The following is a 7,577-nucleotide window of genomic DNA, read 5'->3' on the forward strand; positions in this document are numbered from 1 at the left end:
TGATCCACAGCACAGGCCCCAAAGGCCACTGTCCAAGGCCACCCCCGGGTGCCCCTCGCCCCACACCTGGGCCCCTCCCGGGCTGGAGACCCGCTGCTTCTGACTCGGGTCCCAGAGCAGGGCACCCACCTGGGTCCCAGTGCCCAAGGGCTGCTGCCCACATGCTGAGCCCCTGACCCCGGAATTTCAGGTCCCAACTGGAAAGTGGGGAGGGTGCCTGTCTCAGGCTTCCAGAGATCCCCGGGAGGGCGTCCTCCTCCACGTGGGCCCGGGAGCAGGAAGTGCTCGAAGGGGCTCCCAGGTGGGGCCAGCACTGCCTCATGGGTTTTTCCAGGGAGGGGCTCCTGGGATCTGAGGTCCTCTGAGACCCCCTCACCCCCAGCCCCCAGCAGGTAGGGACCCTGCCATGCTTCCCTGTGAGGTCTCCACAGGAGTGGGTGCAGGTCCTGTGCCTCTGCTGGAGGTAGGGCTAGGGCCTCCTGCACCCCCAGGTCACGGGTCTGTGGCTGTCACCATCGGGTGGTGGCTGGCCTGGAGAGTGTCTCCTCTCGCAGGCGGAGTCAGGGGCCTGGGTTTCAGGTTTGGGGCTTGGGGACTTCAGTGGCAAGACAGGCCAGGACCTGGCCATGGACGAGGGGACAGCAGGAGAGAAGGGGGTGCCGCCCCCAGCTGGGGCTCCAGAGCCCCCCACCTGGTTCTCATCTCCTCTGCCTCCTCCCCTTTGCCAAGAGGCCTCAGCACCAGCACCCCAAGTCCCCACAGGCTGGTGCCCTGTGAGGCCCCGGGCACTTCCTCCAGGAAGCCCTTCTCCCACCAGTGCAGCTCAGCCACACCCGGCGGCCCCCAGCCAGAGGAGGGGCACCTGGGGCCAGACAAGCCTGGGCTCGGGGCAGAGGTGCCTTCCTGCTTTCTGGGCGTGTGGGGAGGGGGTTCCCAGAAATGCCGAGGAGGCCTGGCTGGCAGCCCGAGGGGAGAGCCCCTGGTGCTTCCTGCTTGGCTAGGGGCAGGCCTCTGCAGCCTGAGCTCAGAGAAGTGGGAGAAGCCAGTCAACAACGACAAAAACCATCACCACCCTCCCTCCTCTTCCCAGGCCTGTGTGGAGGAGGGCGCCCTCCCCGGGATCTCTAGAGGCCGGACCCCTGGCTGGTGGGCACGGCAGGCGTCCTGTGTTGCCCCTGAGCCTGTGTCTGCACCGTGCCCATGCGGCTGCCCGGCAGGACCCTGCCCGCTGTTCTGGGCTCCCGAATCAGAGCCCCTCTGGGCGGAGGGGGGTCACATTCCCCAGCTGAGTGGATTACCTGGGGCAGGGCGGAGAGGTATGTCACCTGGGGGTTGGGGTCTGCCTTGCCCTACCCTGCCCAAGAGGGTGAAATGAGCTCATGTTCCTGGCAGAGCAGCCAGCACCTGGTGCAGAGGGAAATGAGCTGTGCCGTGGGCATGCTGGGGCGGGGGAGATCCAGCCTGAATCCGCCCAGCTTGAGCTGCCCTCCAGCCAGGTGTGGCCTCCCAGGGGAACGCTGTGGACCCTCTCGACAGCTGAGAGGTGGGGCAGGTAGGGCACTGACCAGGATTCCCAGCCTCCTCTAGGAGAGGGCCCAGCCTGGCCATGCTCCCTCCCACGCTGGGGCCCAGCTTAGGAGCCCCCACCTCCAGGAAGCCCCTCGATGCTGAGGGCCCGCCTCTGTCCCCACCCACGCTGGGCTGTCCAGAGTGCTGACCACACAGATGCGGGTGAGCAGCATGGCCTTGTCCCGGGGCCCGCACCTCATTGCCAGCATTGGGGGTGACAAAGGCCCCTGAGCTCTGCAGGTGTGGACCTCAAGGAGGCCCAGCTCCTCCAGGTCACAGGTTCAGGGTGAAGGGGACGCTCGCCTGGGAGCAGCTCCCTGCTTGGCTGGTGCAGGCAGGAGCCTCTAGGCCTGGGTAGCCAGTGAGCCTGGCAGGGTGGTGGGGACACAGATGGGCGTCCCCAGCAGGGATGGTGCGGGTGGAGGGAGCAGCGCCCGGCAGGTCCCTGCTGTCTGGATCTGCTCTCTGGTGGCTGTGGGTGAGCGCCTGTGGGCTGGCGGCGTGGCACTGGGCTGCTTGGCCATGTGTTTCTGATTCCTCGAGGCCTCCCCAGTGCGGCGTGTGTGCGAGGCATCCCCACCCTGGGCCCACTGTGTCCCGGGCTGCCTGGCCTGGTGCAGGACCACCCACCAGGCGGCCTCTGTCCATCTGGGGTGGGGGTTGTGGGTGGACCCTGGGGGTAAAGAGACCACCTTCCTGGTCCAGAAGAGCCCCAGGGTTGCTGGGCCTGGGACAGAGAGGGCATGGGGCTGCCCGTGGTCCTAGAGGGGGCACAGAGCCAGGCCAAGCCCAACCACTGGCCTCCAAGAGTGGACACAGCTCCCATCTGCTCCCCGTGAGCTGGGCCAGTTCTGATGCAGCCCCCACACCTATGGGAAGGTAGGACCGTGCAGGCCAGCTCCACTCCACCGAGCGCTCCTGCTGCTCTGGCTTTGAGCTTGTCAGGGGCCCTGGCGGAGACAGAGGTGGGTGAGCCCCCATCATGGGGTGGGGGCAGGGGACCCTGATGGGAGCAGCAGGACCCCTCTGAGGGGCATCTGGAACCCACCCAAGATGCTCACTCCCTCTCCTCCTCACCCTCCAGCCCCCTACAGCCTTGTCAGCAGCCAGCATGTTTCACGGGAGTGGGTGTGTATGCCTGCACCTGTGTGTTTACTGATTGCTTCATACTGCTGCTCCCCACCCTCTCCCCAGCCAGGAGATTCTCACCACAGGCCTGTTGCGGCTGTTCTGTCCCTGCCATGCCCAGGGCCTGGAACAGTGCAGGGAACAGAGACGGTGCTCAGTACACATTTGACATGTGAACGAATGAGTGTGTGTGGAGAAACCTTCGAATCTCAAGGTGGTTCTACTTCCACCTTGACTGGTGGAGACACTGGGCTTCAAGGTGGGCACAGGGGTGTTGGGGTGAGGGTCTACCCAGGGCCAACTGTATGGCCCCTACCCCACTCCAGCCAGGACTGCCTGGCACCAAGCGGGGCTTCTGCTATCAGGATGCTCTAGGAGGGGTGCGGCCTCAGCCACCGGGCATGCAGGGGGCAAGGGTGGGTCACCACGTGCCCTGGGCAGAAGCCCTGGGCCTTCACACTCCCCTTTGCCGCTGGGCCCTGTGGGATGCTGGCAGCTTGGCCTCCCCAGCACTGCCCTGGACCCACTCCGTCAGGCCGGGAAGGAACTCCCTCTGGGAACCTCTAGGGCTCACAGCAGCCCCGGCTCTGCCCATACCCCTGCACACCTGCTGATGCCCCCTTGGGATGGTGCCCACATGGTGGCTCTGCCAGAGCAGCCTTCCACATCCCCAGTCCCTAAGTGTGGACAGACATGGGGCCTTTGGACACCAAGTGGCCAGGCCACCACTTATCAGCAGAGGCAGCCCCTGGCCACACAGGAACCCTTTCTTCGAGGGTCCAGAGGCCCGGGGACTGAGTGTCTCACTCACAAACAACCCTGCTCTGCCCACTGTCCCTCGGAAGCAAACATGAGTGCATCCCCCCGCCCCCTCCTCTCTCTCTGCAGGGTGGGCTCCAGAGCTCCTGTGAGCTCAGCCAGGTGGGGCCGTCCGTGTCAGTGGGGTTTGGGGAGATGGGGGCGAATAGACATCGAGGGACACAGAGGACACAGGGCAGGGGCCACGCCATCCCCGATGCCTGCAGGGGCTGTAAGCCCTCACCTCATCCCTGCTGGCCTGGAGGGAGGGGCCTGAGTGGAAGGGGGGCGGGGGGGCAGAGACCGTGGGGCAGAGGCTCCTGGAGCCTGGACAGTTGTTCCTTCATTCATTTGACACACCTGCAAACCACGCAGCCTCAGCCTGGTATTTGGAACCTGGTTGGGGCAGGGGCATTGGAGGGGCTGTTTATTGGAGTCTGGTCCATGCCTGCAGAATTGCAGAGTCGGGCCCAGTGAGTACCGCTGGTGGTTCAGGCTGTAGAGGTGCCGTATCCCCAGCCACCCAGTCACCAGGTGTGTTCCCAGAACCCAGCTGGGCAGGGTTGGGTGGGGAGGGAGGGGTTGGGCCTTGCCAAGGCCCCCCTGTCCTGCAGTCCCCCTATCAGGCTAGGCCAGACCCTCAGCTAGCAAGGGTGCCTGGTGTGCTGCCTCCAGCCCTGCATGGCCTGAAACCTCCCAGTCCCCAGCCCTGCCCTCTGGAGGTCTGATGAGTGTGCAGGGTCCAGGAAACAGAGAGGAGGCAAAGTTGCAGTGGGGGACTGGTGGGGAGGGGGCTAGTGAGGAGGGGGCGCAGTGGGGAAGGGGAAGATGGGGAGGGGCCATGCTGAGGAGGAGGCAGGTGGGGAGGGGACAGGTAGGGAGGGGGCAGGTGGGGAGAGGGCAGGTGGGGAGGGGGTGTGGTAGGGAGGGGGCACGTTGGGTGGGGAGGGGGTGTGTTGGGGAGGGGGCACATTGGGTGGGGAGGGGGTGCAGTGGGCAGGGGGTGCAGTGGGGAGGGGGCCTGTTGGGGAGGGGACATGGTGGGAAGGCAGTGCAGTGGGGAGGGGACACGTTGGGTGGGGAGGGGGCGTGGTGGGGAGGGAGCAGGTAAGGAGGGGGCCTGTTGGGGAGGGGGCATGTTGGGTGGGGAGGGGGCGCTGTGGGGAGGGGGCGCTGTGGGGAGGCCTGGTGCGGGCCCAGGTGACTCCTCGTCGCCCCAGGGTGGGGGCCCCTCCCGGAGGCCTGTGGCCAGGCGGTAGGAACGGCCTGTCAGGAGTGCGGTCAGGCCGGGTCTGCAGAAGGAGCTCCGGTGGCCCAATGGCGCCCCCTGCAGGCTACTGGGGTCCAAAGGCTCAGGCAGAAGCCCCGGGAGTTCGGGGTCCCCACAGCTCTGGGGCAGCCAGGATGTACACCTTCCAACCCTCCAACCCTCCAACCCATGACACAGGCGGCACGCGCACCTGCCACCTGAGCACACCCCAAGGAAGGCCTGGGCTCGGGCAGAAGCCCCTCCTTGGACCTCTTCCAGCCCCAGCCCTGTGGGGACAGGGCTTTTCCCAACGTGCTCCAGCTTCCTGGGCGGCTGCTGGCCGGATCCTGCCCCTCACAGAGCTCCCTGAGAGAGACAAGAGATGTGTGCTCGGCCCACCAGGGCAGTCCGGCGCTGGGGCTTAGTCCCCAGGCCTCGGGGGGGTCCTTCCCGGAAGGTGGAGTGATGGGCTGGAGGAGGGACCTCCGGCACCCACATGGACTTGCAGGGACCCTCACTGGCGTGGACCTTGGGGGACCAAAAGGGGTCTGGGGTTCAGCCTGAGCTGGGGACAGCCCCTGAGTCCATGGGAGGGTGACCTGGGTCTGCCTGTGGGCCGGGTGAACTCTCTCCCAGGGCTCAGGTTGGCTAGGGCAGGGTGGGGGCTGCAGAGGGGTTGCCTGGCAGGGAACGCCCGGGCTGTGGTCAGCTCGTCCTGGCCTGTCTCCCTTCCCCCCACCTCCTCTTCCATCCGGCCCTGTGGCTGGTGGCCCCTGGAGAGAGCATGGGGGCACGGGAGTGAGCTTGGAGGGGCAGCCCCACCGACCCTGTTGAAAAGGTCTTGACCAGCCCAGGGAGGCAGCTGCAGGTTCCACTCCTGGGTGGCCTTAGAGGAGTGGGGGTGCCCCACAGACCTGGCTTCTCCACGTGGGGCTGAGCCCTGCACTCCCCTCGGGATTCGGATATTGGCTGCAGGGGGAGCCGGGCAGTGGGTGGGCATCAGGCTGGACGGCTCCTTGGATGGCGGGTCTCATCCTGCCTGGGACCAGATGGCTTGCACCACAGACACGTGTTTCTCCGGGGTCTGGAGGCGCCAAGTCCGCAATCAGGGTGCTGGCGGATCAGTTCCTCCAAAGTGTTCTCCCAGCCTGCTGCCTTTCCACAAGGACACTAATCCCAGCAGACCAGGGCCTCACCCTCACGGCTTCGTCTAACCCTCACCCCTCCCTCCAATGGGGCACGTTGGGGGGTGTTTCTGAGCCCTGCCCTGAGCTGTGGGAAGGGCAGAGCCCAGCGCTGCCTCCATGACTGTGCATGAGGACTCCCACGGAGGTGGCCCCTAGGACAGCTCCTGTTTCCTTGAGCCCCTGTCCTGGCGGGAGGCCCACAAGGCGACTGAGTGGATGTGCAGGGGGTCCGGGGCTGCGGAAGTCCGGGCCATGGCTGCGTGCCCAGCTCAGGTCATGTTTACCAGGCAGGCCAGTGCCAGGGCCCCCGCCCGGCCTCGCAGCCCTGAGTTAACTCAGGCTCCAGGATAAACACCCATTCAGCCACACAAGGCCCCTTTGTCCTGGGAGAGAGGCTCCCAGCCCAGGATGCTGCCTGGTGGCCGGTGTCCTCGGCGCGGCCCCAGGCCCGGCCGGGTGCCCTGACACGTCCAGCTGCCCTGCATGGCCTTCTCCGGGCAGGCTCCCGGCTTGGCTCAGAGAGGCCCCAGCAGGGGACAGGGCCCTGGGCAGCTGTTGGAGGAGCCGGGCCAGACTGGCAGGGCTGAGTGAGGAGGAGGACCCGGCAGCCGCCTTGTGTCCTGAGATCTCGTGAGAGCAGAGCTGACCCTGCAGAGAGAGGTGGGAGTCCTGCGGCCGGACATGCCTGTGGGCAGCGGGTAGGCCGAGGCGGGCCGTGCTGCCCATGGGGCAGCTGGTGAGCTCTGGAGGCTCCAGGGCCCTTCTGCTCCCCCATATTCTCAACCCCAAGCAGGAGAGGGGGCCCCACACCCTGTGCTTGGCCCGCCTCCCCCAGCCAATGACCACTGGTCTGTGGGCCTCAGTTTCTTGTCTGTGAAGTGGGTCATGGCAGGCTCTCAGAGGCCCCTCAGCCAGGGACTGCACCCTATTATTACCCAGGCTCAGGGCTGAGATGGGGGTTGCTGCCCAGGGGAGGGAGGGGTGAGATGGTCCTGGGAGGCCAGTCGGGAGGTGCTGCAGGAGCACAGGTGGGCTGAGGAGGGCAAGGAGAGTGGCCCCCAGCCCCCCCCCACCCCGTCGAGGCTGGCCCAGTCCCTGCCCCAGCCATGACTGGTCACGGCCCGCTGTGGCCGTCCATCCCTGTGACAGGCTCCCTCCTCCAAATGTACTAAGAACAAACGCGCCCTCCTGCCCTTGGGGACACCCCAGTGGCCACCCCAGGCTGAAGTCCCCACCGGCTCCTCAGCCTCCCTGGCGGTTCATGCAGCTTCTTGGCACCCCAGCCCCGCCCCTTCAGGGTGTCACCCACCTGGTCCAGTCCGTGTGGCCCACAGCGGCAGTGACCCCTGGCGGCAGCTGGCGGTGGTGTTGCACCCACCTGAGGGCCAGTACTGGGGTGCTGCTCACCAGGGTAAGGTGCAGACTTGCAGAGCCTTGGAAGCAGGTCCTGGGACTGCAACCCCCAGGCTCAGACACTACTGGGGCCAGATGACTGCGGCCAGATCTCAGTCATCCGGGTCCCTCCCTATGTGGGGAGCCCCACTCTCCAATGATGGAAGAAAACGGCTCTTCTGGACGGCGTGATCTGCGCACAGCAGCAGTGACCCCCAGGAACAGGTTACAGCATCAACCCTTGGTCCTGCCCA

The sequence above is a fragment of the Macaca nemestrina genome, chromosome 3 (genome assembly GCF_043159975.1).
Source record: "Macaca nemestrina isolate mMacNem1 chromosome 3, mMacNem.hap1, whole genome shotgun sequence".
Taxonomy (NCBI): Eukaryota; Metazoa; Chordata; class Mammalia; order Primates; family Cercopithecidae; genus Macaca; species Macaca nemestrina.